Source organism: Galeopterus variegatus, unplaced genomic scaffold (genome assembly GCF_000696425.1).
Source record: "Galeopterus variegatus unplaced genomic scaffold, G_variegatus-3.0.2 Scaffold14012, whole genome shotgun sequence".
In the NCBI taxonomy this organism is placed as follows: Eukaryota; Metazoa; Chordata; class Mammalia; order Dermoptera; family Cynocephalidae; genus Galeopterus; species Galeopterus variegatus.
The window spans coordinates 13227-20936 of NW_007740123.1; positions in this window are offsets into that span (position 1 = coordinate 13227).

Below are 7710 nucleotides of genomic sequence, written 5' to 3' on the forward strand. Positions count from 1 at the left end.
TGGCCTACCATCCGCTGTTGATATTTCCAAGTAGAGATGTCTTCTTCTAATTCTTTCCCCCAAGGCCCTATTAGGCCCACCCAGCATATGTGGGGAGCTGTCTGTCCCTCCTGCAAACAGGTTGGGGCCAATAAGAATATTTCCATTCTTGCCATATCCTGGTTTCAAAAACTGTAGTGACTTGCAGTTGTATAGGTGCTGTGGCCCTATGCAACAGAACTTCCACTGCAGATGGTCCGCCCTTGCGGGATCTCTCATTTAGAATCCTGTTGGCCATAACCTCCATGTCCACACCTTCATGGATGGGGGTTGGGTGAAAAGCCTTAGTCCCTTTTATAAAAGACTAGGCGTTTTCTGTTGAAGAATTTACTGAAATCTGTATTAGGACTTTCTTGTGAGTGTGAGTGTGTGCATGTGTGTGTGCGTGTGTGCGTGTGTGTGTCAGTTTGTGTGCGAGAGTCTTTGTGTGTGTGTGTGTGTGTGTATTCCCCTCTCATGCAGCCTTCAGTATTCTTCCTTGGCGTTCTGTGGTGGTTTTGACTGTTTGACTAGTGTAAGTGAGGCTGATCTGAGCTATCCTATACAAACTTTTGTGTGGACAGATTTTGAGTTTTCATTCGTATGGACCCAGCGCTAGGATTGCTGGGCCACGTAGTAAGTTTATATTTCACATTTTGAAATACTACTGACCTGGTTTCCTGGCAGTCTGTAGCATTTTAGTCTGCCCCTCAATATATGAGGGTTGGGATATCTCCATAGCCTTGTGAACACTTTGTCTTGACTNTGTGGTGGCCGCCTACACAATGAATGGCCCCCACCCCTAAGGGGTTAGCCACTTCCTCCTGCCCAAGAGAACACAACACAAGTGATGGGATGTCATTTCTGTCTGAGTCAGTTCAGGCTGCTATAACAAAGTACCATAGTGTGGGCAGCTTATATCCAACATAAATTTATTTCTCAGAGTCCTGGAGCATGGAAGGTGGAGATCAAGGTCCTAGTGTAGTTGGGTTCAGCAAGAGCCCTGTGCAGCGCTTTGGGAGAGTGGTCTGCTGTGTGGAATCATCACGGCCTTTGTCTGTCTGGGAGAGGATTTGCTCTCTCCGTGTTTGAAGGATGCTCTTGTATGGTACAGTGCTTTTGTCTTGTTGCTGTTGTTGTTGTTGTTGAATTTTTGTTTGACTCGAACATCTCTTTGTCTCCTAGACTGGGCGTTTTCTGTTGAAGAATTTACTGAAATCTGTAGTTGGAATTTTTTGTGACTGTGAGTGTGAGTGTGTGCATGCGTGTGCGTGCATGTGTGTGTCAGTTTGTGTGAGAGAGGTTGGGTGTGTGTGTGTGTGTGTGTGCCCCTCTCATGCAGCCTTCAGTATCCCTCCTTGGCGTTCTGTGAGTTTAGTCTGATGAGTTTACTTAGATCGATTTCCTTGGTCTAATGAGCTTACTTAGATGCATGACCTTCGTGTGATGAGTTTACGTAGATAGATTAGCTTGGTGTGATGAGTTTACTTTGATCAATTATCTCGGTGTGATGAGTTTAGTTAGATCGATGAGCTTGGTCTGATGAGTTTACTGAAATCGATGAGCTTGGGCTGATTAGTTTACTTTGATCGATGGGCTTGGTCTGATGAGTTTACTTAGATCGAAGTGTTTCTTCTGATGAGTTTACTTAGATCGATGAGCTTGGTCTAATGAGTTTAGTTAATCGATGCGGTTGTTCTGATGAGAAAACTAAGATCGATGAACTTGGTCTGATGAGTGTATTTAGATTGATGCGGTTGGTCTGATGAGTTTAATTAGATTGATGAGCTTGGTCTGATGAGTTTACTTAAATCGATGACCATGGTCTGATGTGTTTACGTAGATCTATGAGGTTGCTCAGATGAGTTTATGTAGATCGAAGAGCTCGGTCTGCTGAGTTTATTTAGATTGATCATCTTGGTATGAAGAGATAACTTAGATGGATGAGCTTGGTCTGATGAGGTTACTTAGATTGATGGATTGGTGTGATGTGTTTACTTTGATCAATGGGCTTGGTCTGATGAGTTTACTTAGATCGATGAGCTTTGTCTCACGAGTTTAGTTCGATCGAGGAGCTTGGTCTGATGAGTTTAATTAGATCGATAAGCATGGTCTGATGAGTTATTTAGATCGATAAGCTTGCTCTGATGAGTTAACTTAGATCGATTAGCTTGGTCTGATGAGTTTACTTAGATCGATTAGCTTGCTCTGATGAGTGTACTTAGATCAATGAGCTTGGTTTGATGAGTTTACTTAGATTGATGAGCTTGGTCTGATGAGTTTACTTAGATCAATTAGCTCTGTCCAGTGTGTTTACTTAGATCGATTAGCTTGGTATGATGAGTTTACTTAGATCGATGAACTTGGTGTGATGAGTTAACTTATATCGATGAGCTCGGTCTGATAAGATTACTTAGATCGATGAGGTCGGTCTGATGAGTTTACTTATATCGATATGCTTGGTTTGATGAGTTTACTTAGATAGATGAGCTTGGACTCATGAGTTTACTTAGATCGATGAGCTTGGTCTGATGAGTTTACTTATATCTATATGCTTGGTTTGATGAGTTTACTTTGATAGATGTGCTTGGTCTGATGAGATTACTTAGATCATTAGCTCTGTCCAGTGTGTTTACTTAGATCGATTAGCTTGGTATGATGAGTTAACTTAGACCAATGAGCTTGGTCTGTTTTGTTTATTTTGATCGATCATCTTGGTCTGATGAGATAACATAGATCGATTAGCTTGGTCTGATGAGTTTACTTAGATAGATTAGCTTGCTCTGATGAGTTTACATAGGTCGATGGGCTTGGTCTGATGAGTTTATTTAGATCAATTAGCTCTGTCCTATGAGTTTACTTATATCGATTAGCTTGTTCTCATGAGTTTACTTAGATCAATGAGCTCGGTCTGATGAGTTTACTTTGATAGATGAGCTTGGTCTGATGAGTTTACTTAGATCAATGTGCTTGGTCTGATGAATTTATTTAGATCGATGAACTCGGTCTGATGAGTTTACTTAGAACAATGAGCTCGGTCTGAAGAGTTTACTTACATCGATGTGCTTGTTCTGATGAGTTTACTTAGAACAATGAGCTCGGTCTGAAGAGTTTACTTACATCGATGTGCTTGTTCTGATGAGTTTACTTAGATCGATGAGCTTGGTCTGGTGAGTTAACTTAGATTGATGAGCTTGGTATGATGAGTTTACATAGATCAATTAGCTCTGTCCGATGAGTTTACTTAGATTGATTAGCCTGGTCTGATGAGATTACTTAGATCGATGAGCTTGGTGTGATGAGTTTACTTAGATCAATGTGCGTGGTCTGATGAGTTTACTTAGATCGANGCTGTATGAACTTGCTATTAGACCGTCAGTTCTGATCCTCCGATGTACACTTGATGCCAGCACTGCACTGCATTTCTTTTTATTTGACTTTAATTTTTAATTTTTTTGGCAGCTAGCAACTGCATATGTTTATGGGGCACCATGTCATAACTGCATACATGTGTACGTTGTGCAGTGAGCAAGTTAGGTAAATAACATATTCGTGATCTCATATAGTTGCTCCCTTCTGGTGAGAACACTGATAATCTACTCTTTTGGTAATTCTGGAATATACATTCTTATTAACTATAGTCACCTTCCTGTGTAATAGATCACCAGACCTTATATCTCCAAAGTGAAACTTTGTACTCATTGGTCAAACTTCCCTTTGTCCTTGTTCCCCCATCCTTCCCCCTGCCCTCAGCTCCCAGACTCTGCTGACCAACATTCTGGTCTCTAGTTCCATGAGGTTGACCTTTCTAGTTTCCACATTAAAGTGAAATCATGCAGCATGACTTTCTGTGCCTGGCTTGTGTCACTTAGCATGATGACTTCNGGGATCCTGACCCTTGCTCTTGGTATTAGAACACCACACTCTAACCAACAGAGCTAACTGGACGACTCTTCCTTTGACCATTTTAAAAATTGGGCTAATTGTCTTTTGGATATGCTGGTTGTAGGAGCTCTTTCTATAGTCTTGTTCTTAATCTAGGAATTGAAAATGTTTTTTTCCCTGTGCAGCTGATGTCTTTTCATTTTCTCAACGGTGTCCTTTTACGCACAGCAGTCTTTACTTTGGGTGATGTCCAGTTTACTCGTTCTTTATATGGGTTCTTGTGTTTTTGGCATCTTACCTAAGAGACCATCACCAAATCCAGCATCACAACGGTTTATTCCTGTGTTTCACGAGTGCCGTAGTTTTAATTCTTACAGTTAGCTCTGTGACACATTTGGAGTTCACTTTTCGGTATGGGGTTAGAAAGGGGTTCGATTTCATTTTTTTCCATGTGGCTATTCAGTTGTCTCAGCACCATTGGTTGTGGTCACAAAACACTGGTGAAAATCCAGTTGTCATAGCTGTATGAACTTGCTATTAGACCGTCAGTTCTGATCCTCCGATGTACACTTGATGCCAGCGCTGCACTGCGTTTCTTTTTATTTGACTTTAATTTTTACTTTTTTTGGCAGCTAGCAACTGCATATGTTTATGGGGCACCATGTCATAACTGCATACATGTGTACGTTGTGCAGTGAGCAAGTTAGGTAAATAACATATTCGTGACCTCATATAGTTCCTCCCTTCTGGTGAGAACACTGATAATCTACTCTTTTGGTAATTCTGGAATATACATTCTTATTAACTATAGTCACCTTCCTGTGTAATAGATCACCAGACCTTATATCTCCAAAGTGAAACTTTGTACTCATTGGTCAAACTTCCCTTTGTCCTTGTTCCCCCAATCTTCCCCCCTCCCTCAGCTCCCAAACTCTGCTGACCAACATTCTGGTCTCTAGTTCCATGAGGTTGACCTTTCTAGTTTCCACATTCAAGTGAAATCATGCAGCATGACTTTCTGTGCCTGGCTTGTGTCACTTAGCATGATGACTTCTAGATGATGGTAGCTACCAACTAGACGCCAGTGGAAACCTTCAGGTGAAAACTAGAAATATCTCCACGGGTGTTACAAAATGTCTTGTGGGAGGCAAAACTGCCCCAGCCGAGAAGCACTGCTACACCCCATCTGCAAATATACACACATGCGGGCAGTCTTTGCTTGGCGTGGTAGTGCAGAACTATAAGAATGACCATACGAGCTTCCAGTATTTTACTGTTTGAACTTTCAAGGCGGTGAAATACGTCTGGGACTCCCTTGAATGTGCAGTGTTACTGGCATAACTATTTCTGAGCTATCTGTTCCTTTTACAAGTTCCCTTATTTGTGTCTGTAAGGTCACCGTCACTGTGGCCGAGTAGTGGGAGTCTTTGCAATGGCAGAAGTGTCAAGATTCTCACAGTTGCCCACTTTTCCCACCTCTGTTTACATTTGATTCCAGTTTCCTTCCCAGCATCAACACTTCTTGTTTCTTTGTTGCACTCTCATCTTTCTTGGCAAATTCCCTTTCCTGAGTGAGTGTCGGTCTCTGTTAACTGCCACATGGCTTATCAGTGTGAGTCCGGGAGGCAACACAGCCACACGAGCTGCTGTCTGTGCGTGTAGTAGGGAACAGATGCCCAGCCACCCCGTGCCAAACAGACTTTGGAAGGAGGGACGTGACTGGACACTGATGACGACGCCCATCTGTGGTGTGTGGAGGGACTGTGGGCCGACGGGAGAGCCCTGAGTTTGTACAGTAGCACTTGAGGTGTTCGCTCACGGTTCCTGGCCTGTGGTACTGACATTGGAACAGTGTTGTTGAGGGACTGGTGCATTTAACTAGACGGAGGTGACAAAGAACCATGCATATGGACACACTTCAGGGAAGGAAACACGTGTGTGTCCACAGAATGCTGAAAACTCTAAATTTTCTAACCCCTCCAAGTAAACGTGGGAAGATGTGGAGTGAGACAATATTTTAAAACCGAGCACCAAATGATCTGCCAGTTCTCCCTTAGGGGATTAGACCCTGAGAATCTATAGAGAAGAGAAAATGCAGCTCCACGCAACTGCTATCGGTGCAGACAGCTTTGCAGTAGCTTTCAGCTAGAAAGAGCTCTTCTGTCGGTTCAGCAGGAAAGACAAATCGTGGCGTGTGTGCGCTGCTGGAGCTCGTTGTCACGTTGAAACCCAAGTACTTATTCTATCTGTGTTCATAGGGCAACATCTCCAAAGAATACATGTAGTAAAATTAAATATTGAAGGATGCACAACATGCAACGTGACTATATTGACTTTAATGAAAACACCAACNCACAGCTACACAAGCTGCTGTCTGTGCGTGTAGTAGGGAACAGATGCCCAGCCACCCCTTGACAAACAGACTTTGAAAGGAGGGACGTGACTGGACGCTGATGATGCCGCCCATCTGTTGTGTGTGTAGGGACTGTGGGCCGATGGGAGAGCCCTGAGTTTGTACAGTAGCACTTGAGGTGTTCGCTCATGGATCCTGGCCTGTGGTACTGACATTGGAAGAGAGTTGTTGAGGGACTGGTGCATTTAACTAGACGGAGGTGACAAAGAACCATGCATATGGACACACTTCAGAGAAGGAAACACGTGTGTGTCCACAGAATGCTGAAAAATCTAAATTTTCCAACCCCTACAAGTAAACGTGGGAAGATGTGGAGTGAGACAATATTTTAAAACCGAGCACCAAATGATCTGCCAGTTCTCCCTTAGGGGATTAGACCCTGAGAATCTATAGAGAAGAGAAAATGCAGCTCCATGGAACTGTTATCGGTGCAGCAAGCTTTGCAGTAGCTTTCAGCTAGAAAGAGCTCTTCTGTCGGTTCAGCAGGAAAGACAAATCGTGGCATGTGTGCGCTGCTGGAGCTGGTTGTCACATCGAAATGCAAGTACTTATTCTATCTGTGTTCATAGGGCACCATCTCCAAAGAATACACGTAGTAAAACAAAATATTGAAGGATGTCCAACATGCAACGTGACTATATTGACTTTAATGAAAACACCAACAAAGACAACACTCCTGTGATTCCAGGTAAAGATAGGTGTGTTAGTCCGTTTGGTGTTGCTATAAGAGAATACCTGATACTGGGTGATGTGTGAAGAAAAATGACATTTATTTCTCACAGTTTCTGAGGCTGGGAAGTCTAAAGGCCATTTGGTGGTGGTGACAGTGACTCGGGGGTCTCACATTGCATGATGGTGGGAGCAGAGAGAGAGAGAGAAAGGCAGACTCTCTTCTTCTTGATGCCCTCAGAACCACACCCCCGACCACCATTTTTCATCCATTCACTACTGCAAGGTCCTACAATCCAGCCACCTCTTCAAGGTTTCCACCTTTCATATTACTGTAATCTGATTTCCCACCCTCTTAACAGTCCCAGGGGTGGACTAAGTTTCTAATACATAAAACTAGGGGACACATTTCAAGCTTAAATGAGTTTTTTTTTGGGGGGGGGAAATAATTCAATCCACTCCAACAGGTAAAACTGAAAAGGGGTTGGAATTTATTACAATTAAATTTAGGAGAATGTTGCCTCGAGACCCAGAGCTGTGATCAGCTTGCCCCAGTCACAGGGCTGGTCGGAGGTGGAGCTGGGAACGCAGTTGTGGCTGCCTGGCTTCCTTGGGCCTGCTCTTCTTTGCCTTGAGGGTGTCGCCGACCGAGTGGGAGGGGGGTTCCAGCTGGCAGGAGAGCTTGTAGCTGCAGGACAGAGAGGCAGCTGCGAGTCTACTGGGAG